Source organism: Hibiscus syriacus, unplaced genomic scaffold (genome assembly GCF_006381635.1).
Source record: "Hibiscus syriacus cultivar Baekdansim isolate YM2019G1 unplaced genomic scaffold, ASM638163v2 tig00110020_pilon, whole genome shotgun sequence".
NCBI classification, from domain to species: domain Eukaryota; kingdom Viridiplantae; phylum Streptophyta; class Magnoliopsida; order Malvales; family Malvaceae; genus Hibiscus; species Hibiscus syriacus.
In genome coordinates, this window is record NW_024062568.1 from 1,616,011 (window position 1) to 1,644,008 (window position 27,998).

At 36.0% G+C, this 27,998-nt stretch overlaps 1 pseudogene; it reads left to right on the plus strand.

The window, feature by feature from the left end:
• On the plus strand, positions 1-27,993 carry LOC120213180 (annotated as a pseudogene).
• The last annotated feature ends 5 nt before the right edge of the window (positions 27,994-27,998 follow it).

The following is a 27,998-nucleotide window of genomic DNA, read 5'->3' on the forward strand; positions in this document are numbered from 1 at the left end:
TTAAGCAAAATTTACGTAATTCTTATGTGGAATATGTTATTCAGATTAGGGATAATGTATCCCTCGTATTTCTGATTAAGTTCGAATCAGCCGTTTCAAGCAAGATCTAGGATCAGAATGGCTGAAGGTCGCCGTAGTGAATCTAAAACCGGGGCAAAGTCCGATCAGCATTGCCATCAACGAGACGTCCAAGCGAAAATCCCCCGCCTTAGTAGCCTTCCAATCGGAATCTCGCTTACTCGCCGAAGAAGCTGCCGGAATCGTCGCTCGCTATCCCGACAAAGTATTTTAAAATCTTCGAGACATGGTTGGGAAGCCATGTAAAGACGTCAAGCGATTTCGGATTCAATGTTCTTTCGTTTGATATTGTGGAAGATTCTAGAGGTAATGTTGTGATTCGAGTCGGACGATAGTTACTCGGTGAGGAGTGTTGGGGATGATCTTGAAGTATGCTGCGAATTTGGCGGAGTTTCATTCGAAAGCGGTGGTTAAAGATGCTGTGATCGGTGCCGCCGTATTTTGGACAAGCGGAGAGGAAAGGCTGATGACGGCGGCTCAGTTGGCGGGAATAAACGTGATTTTCGTGATAAATGAGCATTCGGGAGCAGCATTGCAGTATTGGATCGACAAGGATTTCTCGAATGGTTCAAGGCATGCGCTTTTTTATGATATGGGTTCGAGTAGACTTATGCAGCTTGTTTATTTCTGCATATAATGCCAAGAGTTTGGGAAAACTATTTCTATAAACCATTTCAGGTAAAAAAACAACTCCTTGAAATCGTTCAATTTTAGAAACCGTTGACAATTACTTTTGCAGTTTCTTTGTCTATCTGGCAGTATGATGTTCATATACCACGGATTGAAATGGATGCATTTGTCAGTAATAGGAAATCCTTGGATTTTTTCTTTACAATTTATAAACTGCTTGTATTAACTTTGTAGTTTCTTTGTTCTGTTAAGAACCTGAATAAAAATCAATCAGCGGTTCTGCTAATAATATGTTTTAGGGACTCAATTGGATGCGTTTGTTAGTAGTAGGAGATCCTCGCATCTTTTTTTAACAGTTATTGAAGCTTTTTGTAATTTATTTTTGCAATATTCTTTATTCTGTTAAGCATCTGAATCAATTGGCAGTATTGACGTTAATATGTTATTGGGATTTGAATGGATGCATTTGTTGGCAGCAGGAGGGACAATCTGTGATTAAGCCTGTGAACTAGTTGCTTGGTTCTTTAGTCCGTCAACCAGTGATTCTATAAGTAGAAATACCAAGTAGCTAGAAACTTGGATGCTTTAAGCTTCAGCATTTAAGGAGGTTTATGTAGTCCATTCCTTTATAACCTTGCATAATGAACGTTGAAAAAGTATAGTTATCCTCTTCTAAATATGAAAACTAGTTATTGCAATTAAACAAATAATAATTTGTCTAGTATTTCTATCAAGCGTATCTCTTGTTTTAATAAGATTTTGAGTAGACTTTAACCACATCAACACCCTCTATGCTGTGAGAACTTTGGTCTGGTTGAGTTTTAACTAGTAAATGTTTTTATATAAGATAACAAATGGCTGCAATATTATTATTATGATTTATCCATTCTTGTTACTGGCTAATGTTTCTACTTATAGCAACCTTCTTCACAACCCATCACTTTTTTGGATATGCTTTTCAATTGACAGCTGTTCCTAATGAGAGATTGCTTCTGCATCTTCATTACGCTCAGGATAATAATTAGTTGGCTGTATTACTTTTAGATAATTCCAACAAACTGGCTTTGCTTATTGTTCAGAATGTGTCTCATGGGTATACCACATTTGGCAATTGTTTCCATTCCCATTAATATTTAGCATTTTTTTCAGGTGAAGGATGTTAGATGGGACCCTGAACTTGGAGGGCAGAATATGGAATTAAGGTAGTTGAGTACTTTGCAGATGAGTTCAATAACAAGCTGGAAATGGAGTTGATGTGAGGAAGTATCCCAAGGCAATGGCTAAGTTGAAGAAACAGGTTAAGCGTACGAAAGAAATTTTGAGTGCAAATACAGCGGCTCCGATATCTGTTGAATCTTTATGATGATATGGACTTCAGGTATGTAGCCTTTATATTATCTATTTAATTTTTTTTTTTTGATAGAAGTTGGAAATCTCATTAAAAACTCCCTCGTATTCGTCCACATACTAAGAAGTATGTTAACGAACATAGGAAGGAAGAAAAGAGTACCTCATATTTCATTGAATAAAACACCTCATTACATATGAAAACACGAAATACCCTCAAACGAGGATAAACACCATTACAAAAAACATAATCACCTAAAGCTCTCACCTTCTCGACCACAAAAATCAAAAGACAATCACCCTATACCTAAGATAAACCTCCATCAATAGGAAAACAACCAACATTTAATGACATAACATACATAAACAACACCTAAAACCATTAAACCAAAAACATCCGCCTTTGAAGGGAACTCCACAAAAATACCAAACATGTATCAAAATCACCAAAAAAATCAGCTCGATAATTATCTTTAATGAACCAAAACACACTTCCTTCCCTTCAATCAATGTTTTTGCCAATAAATTCAGACTCTTTTCTTTGTCTTGCATTTCTTCGCCACACGATTAGTTCTTAATTTCGCAGGGATAAGGGGCACCACTGGGATATCTTCCTTTAATTGAAATGTGTCAGTAGATGAACCATGAGAAGTAATAAGACCCATCATAAGAGCATCTTCCGAGGCCCTGAGGCTAAACCATCAGAATGATCAATGATTTATTAGCTAGATGCTCCACGATATTTAATTTGAATGATCCACAGCCTCCATTGTGTGCAACCCCAATTTGTTACTCGGTTTCTCATTGCTTATGACATCTTTATGAGTGAAACCTTTTCTAAGTGGGGACCTTCAATTGCAACATCTTCGACGGGGCAATTTAAACCTGGGGATGACACTGACGATCCTGACAGAGAATCTCCAACGTTTGCCCCGAGAAAACAATTCAGATTTGGAGAATCATCGACTTCCTCAGGGATCCAAGAGTTTGGTTTGAAAGAAGGCTCAACTCATGCACCATGATTTCAAAAGAATTAGAACCGACCTTCAAACTCAAGGACTCATCAATCCTTACTTAGTCTCTGTGAGGATTTGAAGTTTTGCACGATCAAAGATGAAGGAAACTGAGAGCTTTCATCAATTGATACTAATTTGCCCACCTAGCCGCAATGTTCTTGAAAGTACCCTAATTCCACGCGTGAAAAAGGAATCGCAACTACCCATACTCGACGGCATTCTACCACTAGATTCTCCGACCAAACTTGAACTCTAGAAAACCACCCTGCAGAGTCTCTGATTGTTCGTTCTTAACCCTTCTCAACGTATCAGAATCCTCGAATATCATGAGAACTACATTCCCAGCGGCTCATAACGAGAAACCGTTGAGCCTTTGTCTTGCATTTGGCTAGCAAGATCACCGATTTGGTATAATTCTTGCACCACCCTATTAGGCAGTTATCCAAAACTTGAAGTTTAGCTTCGTCAACAACACCATTTACTGTATAGAGATATTTCTTGTAACATTTATCTCGGGCTTTAGGTGGACAATGGCGAAGACTTTCTCCAAAAAGAATGTCTTGTGTTGTATTTAGAAAAAGAGACTCCAATTTTACTACCATCAATGCGAGCCATTCATCTTGAGATTGCTCTCGTGCTTCTCCAATTGTAGCAAAGCGAATGAAACCGAAACGTACCCCTTTGAATTTCTTTTAGTTGGAATGAAGGCATCAATAACCAGACCGTATGGGCAAAATAACGATCCAAACTGCTTCCAATGGATATTCTCTGGTAAATTATCAATGTATAACGTAAAGCAGCCAGTTCTAAACCCATTGTGATTCTTGGATAATCTTCTTCCTCCAGTAGTTAAAACGTGAGAATCCTGAGGAAGGATTTCCGCCTCAGAAATCTGCGCAATGGCCCCTTCCACACTTCTTGCTTCAACCAACGAATCATTCCTATTCTGTTTGTCACCAACACCATCCTCTCATATTCTTCGCTGCCACTGTACTACTCAACTTTCTCGCCTCCTCTGATTTATGCATAGTCTTTGTCTGCTGCCCATCTCTCTGATTTTGATGCTCCGCTTCAGTCACCTTCGACAGTATAAACACCCGTTTCTTAACATCTGGTTTTTTCAAAGGATTTCGTTCTCCTTTACTCTATCTCGGACTGACGACTATCTTAGTTGACGAGCTGAGGTTTCAGCCGTTTCTCTCTTGCTTCGTCGCGATTCTTGAACGTCATTTTGAATGCAAAGGCTTCCAAACTATTTAATTTTGAACCAAGAAAACCATAGATGAAAAGGTTTATGACAACGTGCGTGAAAACCCAGAACCAGCAGCAGCGTTCTGAATAGAGCTCCTGAACAGTGACGGTAAAATCCGGTGAACGGCAGTGGGTGTTCACAGTTTAATACTTGGGATTTTGTCACGAGCTTCCGGCGTGCACAGCTAGAACGAACTTTGAAGACTGCTGATGGAAAAATCGGCGAAGAAAGGCGTTTAGATTTGCTTCGATTGAAGGGGAATCAATCGAAATAAACCAGGAAAAAGGAACTCTATGGATAGACGATGATCCTTAAAAAAAGGCGTCAAAAAGAGGTCGATGTGCGGCGGCGGCGGACGGTGGTCGGAGTACGGATGACGGCGGACGGCAAGCGACGGACGACGATGGAGAAGGCTGTTAAACATCACCCATATTCTCTCTCTCCCTCTGCCCCTGGAATTTTGAAATTTGAAAATCTCCTAGGTTAGAGAAGCTGGAGCTTCTCTCACTTACTTTTTAGTACAATGCATATGATTTAAAAGACAAAATAATTAAAGTTATCTATTCTAATTTTAATACATGCTTCTCGCTTTGTGCCCTTGTTATTGTATAGTTTTGTATATTCTTTTCAGTGTAAGAATCTTGTGGTGAAGTATGATCCTGTAATGTATTCGGGAAAGTTTATCTGTGAAGGCTCATTGTTTTGATTGCTAGTCTTTTTGCTTTGAGGAAGTTTAGGACTTTTTCCTATGAACCAATGAGCTACTCGATATGGTTGAAACATTTTAATGAATATTATGCAAGATCCATATTGTTACATTCTTCTTTAAAAGTAAATTATGATTGAACCTGGGCCTTGAGGTAAATATATTTTTATAACTGTTGATTGGCCGTAGCTGGATGAAGGTTAGCTGCTGCAATACTAACTTATCTGGGACCTCATTTGCTGCTTCTTGCTTTCAATATTCTCTTTTGACAGTTTTTTAATGTATTTAATCTTGTTAATACCAGGGTATCATCTAACAGTCCCTGGACAATTTGAGATGGGCATTGCTTTTTTATAGAGGCACTGATCATTCCTTCAAAAAGTATTACAGTTTCTTTAGAGTTGCTTACATAATGGGGAAAATTTTCTATTAATTCTCTTTACAATTAGGCAGGGAAAAAGGAATATAGTCCTGTTTTTTATATATATCATAATCTATTCACTGTTTAGGACGCTAATGACCATGTATTCATTATTTTCCTTGTTCAGTTCTCCCTAATTACTTGCCCTTCATTTTGATCCAATCCTTGGATGTTATGATTGTTTCAAATTTCTTGTCAAATAAGTGATGGAGGACAGCTATGTATCTATTTGTTATGGCAGCTTTCAGATTTGATGCTGAATAAAATGAGCAAATTGAAAGAAATTCTAAGATAGAAATGAACCTTAGGGTGTGTTTCTAAGGTTGACTAAATCACAAAATCACGATCATAAGCTTGAAAATTTGAAATTGTGGTAGTATTTGGATTAATACATGTTCTTGTGTGAAACTTATTTTGTTATTCTTTTCTCTTCAGGCAGCACCATAATTAGGGGAGAAGTTTGAAGAAACTTTGTGGGGACCTTGGGATAAATCTCTTATGCCTGTGAAAGAAGTGCTTAAGCATTCAGGTTTGCTAGCGGGTGATATATATGTGGAGTTGATTGGAGGTGCTACTAGAGTTCCAAAGTTGCAGGTTTGTACTACATTTTTCCTTATGCTGCATGGTGGAACAAATTGTAAGAATTGAAAGAAAGAAGGAAATGTTAGGCTGATCCTAATATCAATAGCAATAAAGACTTGACATGAATAGAACCACAGAAATCTTCTGTTTCCATTAATATATTAATAATATGATGGAAAATACATAACTCCATGTTGGTTGTGTTTCCAATATGAAATGGAAATATTTGAATATTGCAACCTACTACAGAGCTACTAATTTTTCTGAGGTATAACTAGATACCTTTTCTTAGATACATTCTTCTTTCCCATGGACATTTAAGATCTTTAAATATCTGCCTTATAGACATTTCACCATTGTGCTGTGCACTGAACAGTACACCAAAAAAAAATCAACCAAAGCAATATGCATTTGGTATATATTGGAGACCCTTCATCACAACAAGTTGTACTTTGGTGCAGTGTGAGCCTGTGGTTAACAGAAAGATGATCATTGCCAAAAGGCTTTCGTAATTTCATAGATTGATCATGTTTACTTGATGAAAGAAAAACTGAACGCAAACTCCCTTTTCCATAATAGGTTATTCTCAAGAATATTTTGGAAGGAAAGATCTGGACAAACATCTGGATGCAGATGAAGCTATTGTTCATGGTGCAGCTCTACATGCTGCAAATTTAAGTGATGGAATTAAATTGAACCGTAAGCTGGGGATGGTTGATGGTTCCTCCTATAGTTTTTCATGGAATTAGATGGGGCCGATCTTTCAAAAATGGGGCTACTAGGATTTACTTGTGCAAGGATGAAAAAGCTTCCTAGCAAGGTAAAATAATATGTTGTTCGAGCCCATATAAAGACTACTCATCTCTTTGTAGTTTCATTAATGGTCATGTCAAACTTTCCATTTACAGATTTTCAAGTCCTTAATCATAGCAAAGATTTTGAAGTGTCTTGCTTATGATCATGAAGATCTTTTACCTCCAGGGCTTTCCTCGCCTGTATTTGCTCAGTATTCAGTTCTGGTTTAAGAGATGCATCCGAGAAATAAGGATCTTGCTAATCTTTGCCCCCTTTCTATGGTTGGGGGTTGTTAATTTTTTAGTTTCTTTCATAGGGGATTTTTAAACCGAATAAGACTTTTGTATGACATATTTTTAACGAATTTAAATGAATTCAGGCCTGGAAACCTTTTTGGTTTGTAGTTTCCTTTGGATTTATGGTTCATATCTTTTGTTGGGCTCAAATGTAACTTGACATTTTCAACCTAAATTTTGACTTCCTTAATCTTTGGTACAAATTCATTGAAACAGATTGTATTAATTTATTTAGAAAGCTCAAATAATTCAAATAAAATTATTAAATTGCATAATTCATAAATGATTAATAGCTGGTTTACGATTATGATGATGGTTTTCTATGATCTCGCATATAAGAAAGCTCGAAACAAACCCATCTAAAATTTTCTATGATTTTTATTTGGTAGAGGTCAGTTATGTTTAATATTAATATTATTATTTAATTAATAGCAACCACCATTTGATGCTTTATTACAGTTTGGTTTTATTCTTTCTGCTAGAAATAATTCTTTTTTCCATCTGTGCCTTACGCAGGTACTCATCTAGGAATTTGTCTTCTCCCATCAAAAACAAATTTGCATTTCTTTCTTAGTAGAAGTGGAATACTTTCTTTGGATCGAGCAGAGGCTGTTTTCCAAGTAACAGAATGGGTAGAAGTTCCTAAACGGAATTTGACTGTAGAGAATTCAACCAGTGCTTCTCCCGATGTATTTGCTGATCTTGGTACTGAAAACACTTAACAAAGTAACAATAACTTGGAGAACAAAGTAACAATAACTTGGGTCAGATGGTGGGTTCAGTAATTCAACTAACAGTACCTTTAAAGAAACAATACAGCGGATCATGGTACAGAAAAGAAACTGAAGAAGCTGACCTTCAGAATTCCAGTCAAGGTGCAAACAAGCAGGCTTTTTAAACTTTTCTTCTATTACTTTCATGCCATTACTTGCCTGGCAGTTTTAGATTATTTCTGTATTAGCTAATTTTCTTACTCTTTTTTCGCATTCTCTTTTCATTGTAGATAGTGCAAAAAACAATGGGACCTGGAAACTCTTTCAAAAGAATCTTTGTTGAATGCTAAAAGTAAATTGGAAGCGTTGGACAAGAAGGATGCAGAGCGAAGGAGAACAGCAGAATTGAAAAATAACCTTGAGGATATATATATTCTACAAAAGAGAAGGTGCAGATCTTTTGTTTGTTTATTCATTTTTGTTAAAATTTATTTAGTATTATATTTTCATTCCCTCGTGGTGTTATTTTATGTCTCATATATATATGTATTTTTAATTTTAAATGAAACTGTGCACTTTATTTGGTTTTCATTATGTTTGGTTGATTGTAAGAGTGGTCAGCATTCCATGGCATTCGGTCTTCCATCTAGAGAACATTAGTAATTTTAGCTTTTTTTTTATATTACATTTTATTTCTCTTGCCTTATTGCTTATACCAGCTTGAAACATCTGAAGATTTCAAAAGAATCTTCAATGATGAACGCCAATCTGTTATCAAGAAGCTTGATGAGGTTAATGAAACTAAAATGAATTAACTGAAAAACTCGAGATGAGAGAGAGGGAGAGAGAAGTTGTGAGACAGGGCGAAAAGTATTTTTTTTTCCGAGGAGATTTGGAAGGGTTGTGGATAATCTTAGTCGGAGAGTGTCAAGACGTGCATTAAGGGAAATGTTTTTAGTTCATGGTCTAGTTCAGAGAGTCTATATCCCTAAGGAAACTAGAAACCCAAAATACAGATTTTCCACTTTTGCTTTTGTGCAGTTTGGGAATGAGGATGGTTTGAGAAGGGCTATAGAAAATCTAAATGGAGCGATCATGATGGGATAAGGATCACGGTTGGAGTCGCAAGATACAATGAATCCCGAGCAGGGTAGAGCGTAATAATAAAGATTTAAAGAAGGATGCTTGTCGATCACTGCTGATATTTCGAATCCAAAAGAGCCAGATGATGTTCTTAGAAGTTTGAGGGATGACAGATCGTAAAGATGCATTGATGTTGAATAGGAGGGTCGAGGAGTGTTCTGGAGGTTAAAGATTTGGCTGTCGATGCTGAAAACAGGGAAAAGTCTGGAAAAACATCATGCAGTTGCACATTCATCTGAGAGCTCGAGCTGGGTTAAAAGATCATTGAAGGGGATTATCAAGAATTTATTTGAGTTAGAGTTAGTTCATAATGCTTTGGTTAATGAAGGCTATGACGTCTAGATTGTTAGATGGGGGGTTTAGAGCCATTACTGAACGAAGATGGTGTTCCTTTGACTTTTGTTTGGTGGAGTTTTTAGGTTACTCTTTTTGCGGAATGAATCTTCCTTGAAAGGTTAGCAGGAGATGGGGAAGGGTTATGATATTCTTGATGACACTAAAACAGGGAAGATCTTTATGGGCAAGTGGGTTTGGAAGTTTGGTAGAGATGATCTTGGTGGAAGACTTGATTTGTTCTAAGTACAATGTGGGTTCGAGCTCTATTGTGGTAGATGATAAGTGCCCTCTAATGGTCTTGGATTGGAAGGTGTTTTAAATAACTATTGGCTAACGACTCATTTGGATTATGCTTTCGAAATAATCTCGTGCTCCAGGTGGGAAAAGGAGAATCTATCAGATTTGGCTTGATTCTTGGATTTCTAATGTTTCCTTGAAGACTTTGTTTCCTAGGCTTTGCTTTGTGTAATAAGGAAGGTGTTGTGGCTGATTTTGGGTGTTTGTCGAATGGGGAGGGGTGTGGGATTTACAACTTAGGAGGAATTTAATGGATAGTGGTTTGAGCATTGGAGGAACTGATGGTGTTGGGATAATTTTCGCCGCTGTTGAAGGGGGAGACCGTGTTGGTGGAAAGGTAGTGGGGATGGTGAGTTCTCGGTTAATTCTTGCTCAAGTTATTTTCAAGTTTAGCAGAATCTGACAATTCTTGGTTGGAGATTGTGTGGAAGGGCTTAGTCCCACCAAAGGTAGAGATTTCCTGTGGCAAGTATTCATCAGAAGATGGCTGCCAAAACTGTTTTATTGAGAAGAGGGGTTAAAGATCGAAAACCTCTTTGTGAGTTATGTGGACAGAACCAAAATCTGTCAGTCATTTATTCTTTTTGTGTCCAGGTTTGGCAAATTTGGATAAAATACTCCGGTTGTGGAAGTTATTTCAGTCTTCCTAATAATCCGAAAGGCTTTTTGCTTCATGGTTGCATCTTAGACCCTACTCGGATATTTGGAGATTTATTCCAGGAGCAGTTTAGTGGTCTGTTTGGCTGTGCCGGAATCAGATTGTTTGAGAATGACAAGATGGACAAAGATAATTTGTTCTTTTTGGTGAGTATAGGGTGGCATCATGGTTTTTAGCAAAAATAAGGATTTGTCTATTTATTTGGACAGCCTTGTGGGAGATCTTACTTTGGCGGATAAGCATAAATCCCTTTCTAATTTCGACTGTCTAGATTAAAATGGTGCCCTCCTCCTTCCGGATACTTTAAGATGAATGTTGATGGGGCAGTCAATTTTGACTGGAAAAGGAGTGGTATTGGTGGAGTTCTTAAGATGCTGGTATAACAAGCTGGTTTCATTCTCTACAGTTTAGGACCTTGTTCTCCTATTCTAGCTGAGATTTTGCGATCAAGTGGGGTTAGATATGTTTTTTGATCAGTTTGGAGGGACAAAAGAAATTTTAGAAAGTGACTCGTTCTGGCAGTGAAATGGATCACATCCCGGATCTCTGCCCGGTTCACCTTGTTGATTTTATTACAGAAATTCAGAAGTCATTGGGCTTTATAATGTTTTATTAGGCATATCAGCAGATGTATTAATGAGGAAGCTGATGGTCTAGCTAAGTCAGGAATTGGTTAGTGAGTGTGGAGTTTGTTTTTAGGAGATGTGCTTTTGGCATTTTATTTTGGTTATGTTTCTTTGTTTAGGCAATCTTTTGTAATTTGGGTATCTTATGTAATGTTGGTTATTATCTACTAAGGCACTTTTCCTCCTTCCGCTACTTGTCTCCTTTAAAGAGACAACTATGAGGGAGGTTTTTAATGAGGCCTTCTATTCCTATAAAAAAAGGGCAAGATTGCTAATTAGGGTGGCTATCCTTTTGATGTTCCAGATCAGATTACTATTGGATCATATGGAAGATCTTTTAAAGTAACAATGAAGATTGGATCGGCGAATGATGAGTCTATTTTCTTTTCCACAAATCCTCCGGTGGTCAATTCCGATGAGGGACAGTTGGGAGCGTTCATGACTGAGAACGAAGGAGACATGATATGGTCAGAAATGAGGAAGATTCTGCTAGATCAAGAAGAAAACTGTCAGAGAGTGGACAGTTGGATGGAACAGGGCGCAGCTATCAGGCTTGATGGGTTGGTGGAGATAATCGGTTTCCAAGAATTTCAAAAATAGATCAAACATTAATGGAAAGTCAGTTGTGCAGTATGGAGGGAGTGAAAGTGGGTGAGTTTGCAGGTTTGGGATTGAGAGATTCAAATGACGGCTGTTGGTCTGAAGTCCATTCAAAAAAAGATGAGTTTGCTGGGCCTAACGTAATGAGGATTATTCCTGCTGGGCCAAAATTAAAATTGATAAATTTGAGAAAATGGTTCAAGATAAGGATTTGGCTAAGTCAAGTTGTTTAGCAGAGAGTGTGGGAGGAGGTCAGATCCAGAGATAATTGAGCAGGATGGTTTTCGAGCCAAGGATTCTGAGTTAAGGTGATAGAGCCTACCATTGATAATTCAGGAAGCAAAGTTAAGGGAGACTGTGTTATAAGTCTGACAGTTCGTTGAGCACAAAAAGTGTTCCGTTAGAGAAAAGGAAAAGAAGAAGTTACAAAAGGGTTTACAAAAGGTGTAGGGGCAGAAAATACTGGATGGGAAGTATCTTGAATTTTAAGCCTAAGAAAGATAGTGCCTTAATCGTCAGGGACTGGAGAAATATAAATTCCAGAGGAAATCAACTGGATAGCTTATTAGTGGATGCAGAGTTTCAGGGTTGTGAGGATGTGAATGATGGATCGAATTCGGGGGATATGAGTGTGGAAAGGGTGGTTGAAGGATTGCAGTTAATGGGTGATAATCACAGTTTTGAATCGAGTTTTTTTATCAGAAGAGCTAGAAGACATTTGTTAAGGGAAGCTTTAGAAAGAGTGAGCATTTCAACAGCTTCCTCTTCTGGTTTTTCAGATTTATTGGATGGAGCTTTAGTTACTTGGGAGATAAGTAAGTTGTTGGGTATTTCCTTTAAACAAGGACAACAAGCCTTTTTGAATAAGATTATTAGTCTGGAAAAATGCTTGAGGATGGACAAGCAGGGGGATTTTGCGGGGGGACTAGTTGGTTGATTCCTTTATGATGATGTTAAAGATATCTATAATAACATGGAATGTTAGAGGATTGGGTAGATTAGAGAAAAAAAGGGTTGTTCAAAGGCTAGTTTCCAAATATTGTCCTCAATTTCTTTGGTTGTAGGAAACGAAATTGGAGAAAATTCAAAGGTCTTTTTGAGGAGTGGGTTAAATAATTTGAAAGGGGTTATTGAGTCACCATCGGTTGGTTCGTCAGGGGGTTTGCTGATGTTCTGGGATGATAACGTATTTGAGTTGCAAAATCAGTGTACATCTAGAAGATTTATTGCTATATCGGGGAGATTTCGGGCAAATAATTTCAGTTGCAGATTCATTAATGTGTATGGTCCTTCCGTTGAGGAGGAAAAAGAGAGTTTTTTTGAAGAATTAAGCACGTTCATTGGAGGATATTCTGAGCCTATTTGTGTTGGAGGGGACCTTAATGTGTATCTACAGGAAGATGAGAAGATTGGTAGATCAGTCGTTTTCTTCTTCTTACTACAGGTCTAATCGATTTGCCATTGAGTGGATGTAGGTTTACTTGGTGTAATAACCAAGATTCACCGACCTATGTAAGGCTGGATAGATTTTTGGTTGATAGCCAATTCTTGGCAGCTTTTCCAGATTTAACACAGTCTTTGCTGCCAAGATCATTGTCAGATCATAATGCAGTAATTATTGAGAATGGAGGTGTTAATTGGGGGAAAAAGCCGTTTAAACTGTTTAACTATATGATGGATGAAGCAGGACTTGATGATGTGATCAGTTCTTCAATTCAAGAATGCAAAGAGATACAGATGAATGCTGGAATTTTTGAAATTCTGAAAAAAAACCAAAACTGCCATTAAAAATTGGGCAGGGAAGAGAGGAAAGTTTCCTGGAGCTTTAATTTCAGAAATAGAATTGAAGATTCAAAAATTAGAAGTGGAGGTTCAACAGCAGCAAGATGGTACTTATGATGAGAAAGCTGCTGAGTTAAAGGAGTTAAGGTCAGAATTATGGAAGTTGCATAAGAAAGAGGAACAGATTCGGTTCCAGAATTCTAGATCCAAATGGGTAGAAGATGGGGACAGAAATACCAGATTCTTCCATACATGTGCTTCAGTTAGGAGGAAAAGAAATGCGTTGAATGCTCTTATTTCAAGAAAGCGTATGATTCGGTGGAGTGGGACATTTTGTTTCTAGTAATGAAGAAAATGGGATTTGGTTCCAGGTGGAGAGGTTGGATCAGAAAGTGTGTAACCACAGCTTCAGTTTCTGTTTTAGTGAATGGAGTTCCTACTGAGGAATTTGCAATGGCTAAAGGTCTTAGACAGGGGGTGCTCTCTATCACCTCTGTTGTTTAATTTTATTGGAGAACTTCTCAATCTGCTAATTGTGAAGGTTGTGGAACATGGTCTGTTTTCTGGACTGGTTTTAGGAAGGGGTGTTGATGCTTTAAAACTATCTCATCTACAGTTCGTGGATGATCTCATTATGTTTTGTGGTGCATCCAAGACGCAGATTTTAAATGTGAAGAGGGTGCTTAGTGTGTTTCAAGTGATTTCTGGTTTACAACTCAACTTGAAGAAAAGTAAACTGTTTGGTGTGAATATGAATGAGGAAGAAGTTCAGTAGTGGGTTAATTCTATCGGATGTTCTGTGGGTAGTTTTCCCTCTGAATATTTAGGACTGCCTTTGGGTGCTACTAGGAACTCTACAGCACTTTGGAATCCGCTGGTGAATAATTTTATGAATAAATTAGCGGGGTGGAAGGTTGTTTCCCTGTCATTAGCAGGAAGGTTGGTTTTAATAAAGTCGGTTCTATGTTCGCTCCCGACGTATTATTTATCTTTATCTGCGGTTCTTAAATCTCTCAACTTCATTATGGCGAATTTCTTATGGGGTGGGGGAGTAGGTAAAAATAAGATACATTGGGTTAGCTGGCCGAATGTGTGCAAGTCAAAATTCGAGGGGGGTTTAGGTGTTAGAAACCTTGGTTTCATGAATAGAGCTCTTCTAGCAAAATGGTATTGGAGGTATGCTAATGAAAGGGGGTCTGTTTGGAGGGAATTCATTTGTTCTAAATACAAAATGGATCCATCTTGGTTAATGTTTGACAACAAAGTCCCACAAAGAGTATCTTGGATTTGGAGATCGGTGGTTTTGAATCACTTTAAAGAAGACAATATTGGCTCTAAGTTTAGAAGTTTGTATTCTTTCCGAGTTGGGGATGGCAAATTAATTAGGTTCTGGCAGAATAATTGGGCGTTGGACTTTCCTCTTCTAATTATTTTCCCTCGATTGTTCTCCATTTCCACAAACAAAATGGGTAAACTGGTTGAATTTGGGAATTACAGCTCATATGGTTGGAGTTGGAATGTGCAGTTTAGAAGAAATTTAAACGACTGAGAAGTAGAAGAGTGGGTTAACTTGATGAATGCTATCTCCTCTGTTTCTCTATCTAAGGAGTTATGTGATGGGGTGATTTGGAAAGGTACTGGAGATGGGGTATATACTGTTAAATCTGGCACTAAGATTTTTTCAACCATTATTTCGGATTCGGAAGAGGTATATTTCTGAAAGAATATTATTTGGAGGGGCCAGATTCCACCTAGAGTGGAGTCCTTTATGTGGCAGGTGGTGTTAGGGAAGCTGGCTGTTAGGTCAGAACTTGTTAAAAGGAGAATACAAGGAATTGTAGACATTAGATTCCCTCTTTGTAAGAGAGAGGTGGAGTCTCCATCGCACTTGTTTTTCACGTGTTCGGTGGTGTGGATGATTTGGAACAAATTTCTGAATTTCTGGAAGATTAAGTCTGTTTTGCATGTTAATGCGAAAAAATTCCTACTTGCTTGGGCTGAGTTGAAGTCTTCTTCTACAATTTGGTCTTTTATTCCTGGGGCAGTTATTTGGACTACTTGGAAAGTAAGGAATCTCATTGTGTTTGAAGGGGGAAAGCTGGATTTGGCTGAATATTTTTTCGTAGCAAGGTTTAGACTAGCTTCTTGGTTCCTTGCTAAGTACAAAGAGGTGTCTATTCCTAAGGATTCTCTTATTTCAGACCCTTCATTAGGGGATTTGTGCTCTCTTTATGTAACACCCCCAACCCGTATCCGACCCGGATACGAGTCCGAAGTGTCACATTGACTTTTTAAACATTCATTCGTATAAAATAGTGGGTAATTTAAAAACTTTGATAACATTTAAATTATTTCAAAACTTTTACAACAGATATCAGAGTTCATACCATTTATATCTTTAGACTACATGCCAACTACACTCTGTAAACAGTACATACATTTTCTGATCTGACATTTGGTAAGGAAAACTGACCTGTCTTGCTCCGCATTACTCTTTCCTCTTCTCGAAACCTACGTGTGAAACAATCACACGCTAAGTCGAAGACTTAGTGAGGCATAACGACTTACAATGCACTTCATAACATATATCAATACATGCATGTTCTGTTCTATCATGTTATACCAATTCCATGCATTCTTCGTATCATATAAAATCATATCAGATTAATTACAGTAAATACATACAGACACATAATTCATCATTAACAGTTTATCATGTAATCACATACTTTTATTGTTAACCTTTTCAATTAAACACTATACACACACAACATCATATGGTTCACGTAACACATTTCAAACCACTTATAACCCCATCGTATACATATCACATTCAGTATGCTTGTTTAATCACTTTATTAGCCCATGTACACTAGTGAGAACTTAAGGTATGTGAGTACATTGAGGTTGTGCACACATATGCTGTCACCACAGCTCGATCAATGTCCCGAAGGACCAGTCCATAGATTCCGAAGAACCTAGGTAATCAGTCCATATGTCCCGAAGAACATAGGTAAACAGTCCATATGTCCCGAAGAACATAGGTAAACAGTCCATATGTCCCGAAGAACATAGGTAAACAGTCCATATGTCCCGAAGAACATAGGTAAACAGTCCATATGTCCCGAAGAACATAGGTAAACAGTCCATATGTCCCGAAGAACATAGGTAAACAGTCCATATGTCCCGAAGAACATAGGTAAACCCTCGACCCTTGGCATGCCAACTATACCCCTAGCTCTCATATCACATAACATGGGCATTATCATTTATAACAGTTCACATTACTTATTCATATTCTTTCTCTTATAACCACATATCTTTTCTTTTCAGTCACGTATCACATGTACGTGTAATCATTGATCTCATAACCACATGTTCCTTCTTTTCTGTCACATACCACATATATTATATCATATGTTGCATGCAATCACATAGATCTTATCTCATAACATATACTTGTAGTCACATAGCTTCTTTTCATATTCTCATAGGATCACATAGTTCATGTCTTATACTTTGTTTTCTCATGTTCACATAGTTCAGTTTCACATATGTTCATATATATACATTACATAGCACATACTTCTCATAACATTACATTCAAAAGCATGTTAACACATATAATCATGCATACATACAATTCATGTCATTCATATACGTATAATCATATATTCATGCATTCTAACAGAGGAAATAGACTTGTTGCAAGTCTTGTTTCCATTTAGCACCATAAACTAATTAATATGCACTCACCTGGCCTCACTAGTCAATTCCAATCTCTTATCTTTCCCCTTGATCGATCTTACTTGCCAAACGTTCCGGAATTCTTTATGCGTAGAATCTACATAAATGTACATTTCGAGGTAATCATTAGATACCTACACCTTGTAATTGAATACCAGCAACTTAAACGAACTTATTAAACCAATATTAACATTTTCTTTAGGGGAATCGGTTCCCTACCATGGGGTATCGATTCCCTCAAGACATTCTGGAATTCTGTCGTTTGAAGGGGTATCGGTTCCCCTTGAATGGTACCGATTCCCCTTGCCCAGAAATCATATTTTCAACCCGAAAATTACTTCATTTCCACTCAAACCCTTCATATATCATCCCCTTTTCATTCTTAACTCTAGTATACATACTTAAACCAATCTATATTCATTTATTTCATCTTAAACCTCAAAATCCTATCTTCCATATGAGATTCAAAAATCATACCAAATTTTCAATGTGTTCTAATTCCAATTCTAACACTCCAAATCTCTTAATTTAACCATTGACAAGTCAAATTTAACTTCAAATTCTACTTATCAATTCCTTTCCAAAATTTCATATAAAACTCCAAATCTTTAATCTCTCTTAACCTCTCCATCATTTGTTTTTAAGATGATTTAAGCTTTCCTTAAGCTTAGTTATCATCTAATAATCAAAACCCAACCTTAAAATCAACAATTCATTTACAAACAAAGAACTTACCTTTTGAAGCTAGCCCCACGTGAAGAAGAGAAGGCAAGAAGAAGAAAGCTTCCAGATAGCTCTCTTCCCACGTGTATATAATTCCTTAAATGATCAAATGACCATTTTACCCTTTATTTCCTTTAACAATTACAAAATAACCTTCATCATATGCATCTAATAATCATAGAGCTATTTCATTCTTCTATTTAGTCATCAAATTATGAAACTTTACAATTTGATCACTAACCCGGTATTGAGGATGTTACAAATCTCCCCTCCTTATAAGAAAATTCGTCCTCGAATTTTCACTGCACATCTTAATAGGAACATATCTTCTAATGTTCTTATGTTGCTTCCCTGACTTATTCTTTCTTGTCATCATCAGAAACTTACTTTTCAATCCCTTAGTTTTTCGACTATCTTTTTCGTTTATACCTTCATCTTCTGTTGTTTATCATATAAGCAATAACCAGTAATACCAATCCATTGTTGTCTTTTCTCTCATTCGATTATGCATTTTTCCTTTGATCTTTCTAAAATTCCATATAATGTCACTCATCACGTTGACAATAACATTCATCTCATCACTCTATATCAAAACTGTCCTCTGTACTTCCATATTTATCGTATCTGATTCTTTTAAATCAATCCCTTTCATTTCTTCTACTTGTATTTTCCTTCCTGAAGGTTCCATGCAAATACTTATCTCTGTTTCTACATCATAGCTATCTGCTCAGAATATACAATTATATTCAAATTCATATCATAATCAATTAACTCCACTATATCTTTCCTCCAATCTTATAACTCTAGCACCTTTACTCTGACAGCTAGATAATAACTTTGGTTCAGTCTAGGGCACAAGCCCTCTTATACCAATCATATACATTCTTTCCAATCTAAATTATCTTAACATTCGCTTACTCAACTTATCAATTTCACCTCTATTCTCATACATCCTGAAATTTCTTTTACTCAAACTCAACATTCTGACTTCCTGTGTCCTATAATCTGATCATCGATATACATATTCTCAAACTCTTCTTATCAATCCTCAGCTTTACTTAAATATACAAATTCTTACTTCCTTTTCCTTTACTATACCACATTACTATGATCCAAATATGCAACTGTATCCAGATCCATTACGGATTTGGTTCTCATATCCTGACAATATCTTATAATCTTATAATTCCAGTACATTCCCATCGCATATTCTCGTTAGCTAACGCTAACTTTTCCGTCTTAACTGCAAACCCTTATCATATAAACGCTCTTGCTTATACACAATGTTATTCCTTCATTTTGAACTTATAAGCTCTGACTTATACATCTTATACACTTGTCACTGATGCACTTATCCTTAAGTTCTTCTATACGTACTCATCACGTCCTTAGATCTTTTTAACATTCTTATGGTGACACCCGTTCACCATATTCTATCTTATCCACATAATAACTCTATATCGTTTTTCCGATTTCAAACGATGAAAACTTTCTATCATTATTCAGATATGATTTCAGCTTTCTGAAATCAACTTTTGATCTTACTAGGCATTTCCTGAGGTGTACGCTCTTCATCCTGCCTGGCCAGGGCAAGTGAATAGCTATCACAATCAGGAATATCACCTTTCACTTACTTTGAAATTATTACGATCGGATTTCTACTGTATTAAACTATTCTTATTCTATTAGCAAGACAACATACTCCTTACACAATCAGATCAGAAATTTTTCAATCTATGTTGGCATGTACACCTTTTATGACACTTTGGACTTCGGTTTATGCCGAGAATCGGCTAAACCTTAGCTCTGATACCATTAAATGTAACACCCCCAACCCGTATCTGACCCGGATACGAGTCCGAAGTGTCACATTGACTTTTTAAACATTCATTCGTATAAAATAGTGGGTAATTTAAAAACTTTGATAACATTTAAATTATTTCAAAACTTTTACAACAGATATCAGAGTTCATACCATTTATATCTTTAGACTACATGCCAACTACACTCTGTAAACAGTACATACATTTTCTGATCTGACATTTGGTAAGGAAAACTGACCTGTCTTGCTCCGCATTACTCTTTCCTCTTCTCGAAACCTACGTGTGAAACAATCACACGCTAAGTCGAAGACTTAGTGAGGCATAACGACTTACAATGCACTTCATAACATATATCAATACATGCATGTTCTGTTCTATCATGTTATACCAATTCCATGCATTCTTCGTATCATATAAAATCATATCAGATTAATTACAGTAAATACATACAGACACATAATTCATCATTAACAGTTTATCATGTAATCACATACTTTTATTGTTAACCTTTTCAATTAAACACTATACACACACAACATCATATGGTTCACGTAACACATTTCAAACCACTTATAACCCCATCGTATACATATCACATTCAGTATGCTTGTTTAATCACTTTATTAGCCCATGTACACTAGTGAGAACTTAAGGTATGTGAGTACATTGAGGTTGTGCACACATATGCTGTCACCACAGCTCGATCAATGTCCCGAAGGACCAGTCCATAGATTCCGAAGAACCTAGGTAATCAGTCCATATGTCCCGAAGAACATAGGTAAACAGTCCATATGTCCCGAAGAACATAGGTAAACAGTCCATATGTCCCGAAGAACATAGGTAAACAGTCCATATGTCCCGAAGAACATAGGTAAACAGTCCATATGTCCCGAAGAACATAGGTAAACAGTCCATATGTCCCGAAGAACATAGGTAAACAGTCCATATGTCCCGAAGAACATAGGTAAACCCTCGACCCTTGGCATGCCAACTATACCCCTAGCTCTCATATCACATAACATGGGCATTATCATTTATAACAGTTCACATTACTTATTCATATTCTTTCTCTTATAACCACATATCTTTTCTTTTCAGTCACGTATCACATGTACGTGTAATCATTGATCTCATAACCACATGTTCCTTCTTTTCTGTCACATACCACATATATCTAATATCATATGTTGCATGCAATCACATAGATCTTATCTCATAACATATACTTGTAGTCACATAGCTTCTTTTCATATTCTCATAGGATCACATAGTTCATGTCTTATACTTTGTTTTCTCATGTTCACATAGTTCAGTTTCACATATGTTCATATATATATACATTACATAGCACATACTTCTCATAACATTACATTCAAAAGCATGTTAACACATATAATCATGCATACATACAATTCATGTCATTCATATACGTATAATCATATATTCATGCATTCTAACAGAGGAAATAGACTTGTTGCAAGTCTGTTTCCATTTAGCACCATAAACTAATTAATATGCACTCACCTGGCCTCACTAGTCAATTCCAATCTCTTATCTTTCCCCTTGATCGATCTTACTTGCCAAACGTTCCGGAATTCTTTATGCGTAGAATCTACATAAATGTACATTTCGAGGTAATCATTAGATACCTACACCTTGTAATTGAATACCAGCAACTTAAACGAACTTATTAAACCATATTAACATTTTTCTTTAGGGGGAATCGGTTCCCTACCATGGGGGTATCGATTCCCTCAAGACATTCTGGAATTCTGTCGTTTGAAGGGGTATCGGTTCCCCTTGAATGGGTACCGATTCCCCTTGCCCAGAAATCATATTTTCAACCCGAAAATTACTTCATTTCCACTCAAACCCTTCATATATCATCCCCTTTTCATTCTTAACTCTAGTATACATACTTAAACCAATCTATATTCATTTATTTCATCTTAAACCTCAAAATCCTATCTTCCATATGAGATTCAAAAATCATACCAAATTTTCAATGTGTTCTAATTCCAATTCTAACACTCCAAATCTCTTAATTTAACCATTGACAAGTCAAATTTAACTTCAAATTCTACTCATCAATTCCTTTCCAAAATTTCATATAAAAACTCCAAATCTTTAATCTCTCTTAACCTCTCCATCATTTGTTTTTAAGATGATTTAAGCTTTCCTTAAGCTTAGTTATCATCTAATAATCAAAACCCAACCTTAAAATCAACAATTCATTTACAAACAAAGAACTTACCTTTTGAAGCTAGCCCCACGTGAAGAAGAGAAGGCAAGAAGAAGAAAGCTTCCAGATAGCTCTCTTCCCACGTGTATATAATTCCTTAAATGATCAAATGACCATTTTACCCTTTATTTCCTTTAACAATTACAAAATAACCTTCATCATATGCATCTAATAATCATAGAGCTATTTCATTCTTCTATTTAGTCATCAAATTATGAAACTTTACAATTTGATCACTAACCCGGTATTGAGGATGTTACACTTTATCCTAATCGTCTTGTATCTATATTTCCTTGGTCTCCTCCTCCTCAAGGTTTTGTAAAGTTAAATGTTGATGCGACTACTACAAGAGATTGGAAGAAGAGTGGGATAGGAGGTGTTCTAAAGGACTCCTCGGGTTTGACTTTAAGTTCTTTCAAGGAATCTGCTGGTCCGGGACCTCCAACTTTTATGGAATTAAAAGCTATTCAAAAGGGTCTAATGTTCTATGCGAATTTACGAGACAGGAAGGGTCGTCTGATTATTGAAAGCGACAGCAAAGTTGAGGTAGACTGGATTAAGAAAGAGGATCTAGTTCCTGATGTTTATGCGTTTTTGATCAAAGATATTGTTCATAGGCTTAATGTTTTAGAAGGTGTTGTAAGATGGGTTAATAGGTCAGCCAATCTAGAGGCTGATGCCTTAGCTAAAGAAGGAATTGGCTGATTCTATTCTAGTCTTATATTTCGGGTGTTTTATGGTTGTTTAAAGTTTATTTGGTTGGTGGGGTGTATGATGGTTGTATCTTATGTAATTTTATGGTTCAATAAAATTCTAAGGCGCTCTTTTCCTCCTTCCACTGATTAAGGAGTTCATATAAACTCTATTAATCAAGAAGGGGGTTTTTAACGAGGCCTGAAATTCTTATAAAAAAAAAGAAGCTTGATGAGGTTAGTCTCATGTTTTCAGAGACATTTTAGCCAGTTTATTTACTTTAAAATTTAACATAGGACACTCTTATCATTTAGGTTCAAGAATGGCTGTATACCGATGGTGAAGATGCAACTGCTACGGAGTTTCAAGAACGCCTAAATTTGTTAAAAGCTTCCGCTGACCCAATATTTTTCCGGTATTGTCTATTTCTTGGGACTGATATTTCTTATCTGTGGTAATTGCATTCTGAACAATCATTCATTATAAGCAGGGTTTCAAATTGCGGTCCAAATTACCAGTTACACCCGCAATAGTGCCCAATAGCGCCCGCGATGGCCGCAATCGCGGTAAACACGAAATGACCGAAAACGTGACTGCGACCTCGATTTGAAACCCTGATTATAAGGAATTGAAATTTGTTGAACTAAAACAATTGCCGTGACTAAATTTTAGATTTAAAGAGTTGACCGCATGGCCAGAAGCAGTAAATTTTGCTCTACAATACCTTTCTGAATTGCAACAGGTACTTCAAATTGTTTGTTTGTAACATGCTTTTTTAAAGGTCATGTAGCAACTTAATCGTCCTAAAACTACTATGAAAGTACCAAGTATGAATACCAAAGGTTATTTTGATTTATCATCGGTCTTTGGACGGAAAACTGGTGAGACACAAGAAGACATAGAAACAGAGAGAGAAATAGGCTGAAAATGGAAGAGTCAAAGAGAGGAGGCAAATTGGTTCAATAACTTAATATTTGAAGAATTTATGATCCGAAGCTGCTAAGAGATATCAACTCAAAAGTGTTTTAGCTTGCAACCTACAAACACTAACTTAATTGCAACCAAATATTGCCATAAATGCTTAAGAATTCTTTAAGGTGGTCTTACATCTTTACCTTTCTTAGTTCACTCTTTGTGATATCACTTGGAAGAATCATTGCCCTCAAATTCCCAAGAAACCAAACTTAGATCCATAAATGATAAGGGTGTGGTGGGTACATGTACGCATCCTATATCTGAGCCATAGTGCTCCCTGTACCCTAAAGGAAACTGCCCTTAGAAAACATTCTAGCATCAATTTTGTAACACCCCCAACCCGTATCCGACCCGGATACGAGTCCGAAGTGTCACATTGACTTTTCAAACATTTATTCGTATAAAATAGTGAGTAATTTAAAACTTTGATAACATTTAACTTATTCAAAACGTTTACAAAATATATCAGAGTTCATACAATTTATATCTTTAAACTACATGCCAACTACACTCTATATACAATACCTATATTTTCTGATCTGACATTTGGTAAGGAAAACTGACCTGTCTTGCTCCGCATTACTCTTTACTCTTCTCGAAACCTACGTGTGAAACAATTACACGCTAAGTCGAAGACTTAGTGAGGCATAACAACTTATAATGCACTTTATAACATATATCAATACATGCGTGTTCTGTTCTATCATGTTATACAAATTCCATGCATTCTTCGTATCATATAAAATCATATCAGATTAATTACAGTAAATACATACATACACATAATTCATCATTAACAGTTTATCATGTAATCACATACTTTTATGGTTAACCTTTTCAATCAAACACTATACACACACAACATCATATCATTTCTATAACATTTATCATACCACAGCTCGTATAATTGCACCGAAGTACCGCGTAGAATTGCACCGTAGTGCCATATAATAATATCCATAAGGACCATATATTATTCCTTAAGAATCATATACATATACTAGGGATCAAGTATGTGTCTTTCAAGACTTCACACATGTTCCACATAATATATATATATCCCGAAGGACCGCGTAGAATTGCATCGTAGTGCCATATAATAATGTCCATAAGGACCACATATTATTCCTTAAGAATCATATACATATACTAGGGATCAAGTATGTGTCTTTCAAGACTTCACACATGTTCCAAAGAATATACATATGTCCCGAAGGACCGCGTAGACCCTCGACTCTTGGCATGCCAACTATACCCCTAGCTCTCATGACACATAACATGGGCGTTATCATTTATTTCATTTCAAATATTCACATAAACTTGTAATTCACGTATCACATATCACGTATCACATAGCTTCTTTTCATATTATCACAGTCACATAGTTCACTTACACGTAGATCATTTCCATATAATTCACATGTCACATATATCATGTTTTCATATAATTTCTATCATTTCTCACCCAATCACATTTATTCATGTAAACATACTTATCATATCTTGTTCACATAAGATCATATACTTCATATAACATATAGAAACACCTAGAACACTTTCACGTAGCTTATATCAATTTTCAGAGTCCTTTCATATTACCTGATGACATATCTCATATAGATATATAATAACTGATATCATATTATCTACCTTATGCTCCATTTCTTTGTATTCCCTTTTTCATATCAACATACATTTAAATATTCTTATATGTCCTATCAATATCCTATAAACTTACTCATATTCTCATATATCATATTTTAATATACTTTGTATAGTAATACTCTATAATTGTATCATATAATGATTTTACCCAAGTACTCCTTTATAAAGTTTATATTACATGTTCAATTAGTCTCATGCTATCTTATAAATAATTTCCATTTATTTTATATCATTTTCCTTTTCCACTTACATAAACCATTTATTTATTTAGTTCAATTTCTCATGACTTCCACAATACTCTTTAATAAAACTTTGTAGCTCTTCACTATAATACATAAACCATAGTTTCCTTTAATTTATCAATCTTCCCTATATTGCTTATGTATCCTTATTATGCCCTCGAATTCATACTATTCTCTTAGAGTCTCCTAACATTTCTCGTTTAATCACTTATACCATATCATATAACTTATACTTGATTATCTTATTCTCTCATGTTCATTTCATTTCTTATGACTCTATCATATAACTTATTCCATGTTCTTCCATTATTACATATTAAAGTCTTACATACATCATATAGCATATACAAAGCATATCATTATCTTTAGTCATGCATACATACAATCAATGTAACACAGATAATCACATATAATTATAACCACACATAATCATGTCCATGACTTCATGCATATTACTCTAGGAAATAGACTCATCGCAAGTCTTATTTCCATTAAACACTACATATCACTAGTATGCACTCACCTGGCCTCACTAGTCAATTTAAATCTCTTATCTTTCCCTTGATCGATCTTACTTGCCAAATGTTCCGGAATTGCTTTACGTGCAGAATCTACATAAATGTACATTTTGAGGCAATCATTAGATACCTACACCTTGTAATTAGATACTAGCAACTTAAACGAACTTATTAAACCCATATTCACAATTTCCTTTAGGGGGGTATCGATTCCCTACTGGGGGTATCGATACCCTCATGACATTCTGGAATTCTGTCGTTTGAAGGGGTATCGGTTCCCCTTTAATGGGTACCGATTCCCCTTGCCCAGAAATCATATTTTTAACTCGAAAATTACTTCATTTCCTCTCAAACACTTCATATCTCATCCCCTTTTCATTCTTAACTCTAGTACACATACTTAAACCAATCTATATTCATTTATTTCATCTTAAACCTCAACATCCTATCTTCCATATGAGATTCAAGAATCATACCAAATTTTCAATGTGTTCTAATTCCAATTCTAACACTTCATACTTCTTAATTAGGTTGATGACAAGTCAAATTCATCCATAAAACTTCAACAATCATACCATATCAAAATTTCATCTTAAAACTCATATCGCAAATTCCTTCATAATTCCTTTATCTTATTGTTTAAATCACATATAAGCTTTCCTTAAGCCTATTTAATACCCAAAGAATCAAAACCAAACTTAAAATTCAAATAATAATCAACTAATAAAACTCTCACCTTTGCCTTGCTCTCCCACGTATGAAGAAGAAGAAAGGAGAAGAGAACTCTGGATGTTTCTCAAATTTCCCACGTTTATATTACCTTAAAAAGAAATATAAAAATCTTTCTGGTCAAATGACCATTTAACCCTTAATTTCCTTTAATAATTACTAAATAACCTTCATCATGTATTTCCAATAATCATTAAATTATTTCATTCTTATACTTTAGTCACCAAATTCTGAAACTTTACAATTTGGTCACTAACCCGGTATTGCGGATGTTACAAATTTAGATGGATATTATCTTCTTTTTCATTTTTTAATGAATTCACAGTGCCACATGGATTAGTCGCTAGTTGGATTTATAATATAGACTCCCCTACATGGATATTTATTTTTGTGGGTTTCCATCTAGACTATTCGTGGGTGGGAGGGCAAACCTTGGCTTCCAAAAGACAAAATAGAGGAGGTATAAATTCTCATTTAAATTTCTCTTTGTGATATTTTCTGGATTAGATGTCTGCCTATGCTCGTGGCAGAAACTTACAAACGATTTATTTTTCAGCTGTCGACTAATATGGACAAGTTCAAGACTTGGTTGGATGAAAAGGAGGCCGAGCAGCTGAAGTAAGTTGCTGCAATAGTATGATGTTAAAAGTCATTTGCATAGCACATCATTGTTTGTTTTTTAAAACATAATCATACAAGTTTGTCTATCATTTGCACATGCAAAAGATAAAATATGAAAGACCTATTTTATGACAAAAGAGAACTAAAAATGTAAATAAAAAAGTATATATATATATATATATATATATATATATATATAGTGTGTGTGTGTTATATTATCAAGGCCATAATTTTTATATATTTTATGACCTTGTTCTTTTATACGTTTACTAAATGGTTTTCATGCTCTCTCTCTCTCCAGGACATCCGGATTCAGCAGACCTGTTTTCACATCTAAAGAAGTATACGAGAAGATAATCGTTATGAAAGAAAAGGTATGGCCGCCAATTCTAGCTTGATCAATACTGGAAATGAGTATACTTTTAGCAACTAGTTTCCTGAAATGCATATTGCTATTTGATTAGGCTGATAGCATTAAGAAAATCCCCAAGCCAAAGCCTAAAGATGAGAAGCCCGTAAATAACAAAACCAAGACTGGTTCAGAGAAGTCGAGAACTCCCGATTCTACTCCAGAGAAGGATACCTCCCAAACTGAAAACTCAGATAGCTCAAAGGACAAAGAAGCTAAGGTCGAATCAGATCTGCACGAAGAGTTGTAATCAGTTCAACACGAGAAACATGGCTCTTTAACAAATGATCGGCCTTACGACTTGGTAAGTAGAGACTGAATTAATTCCAGAAA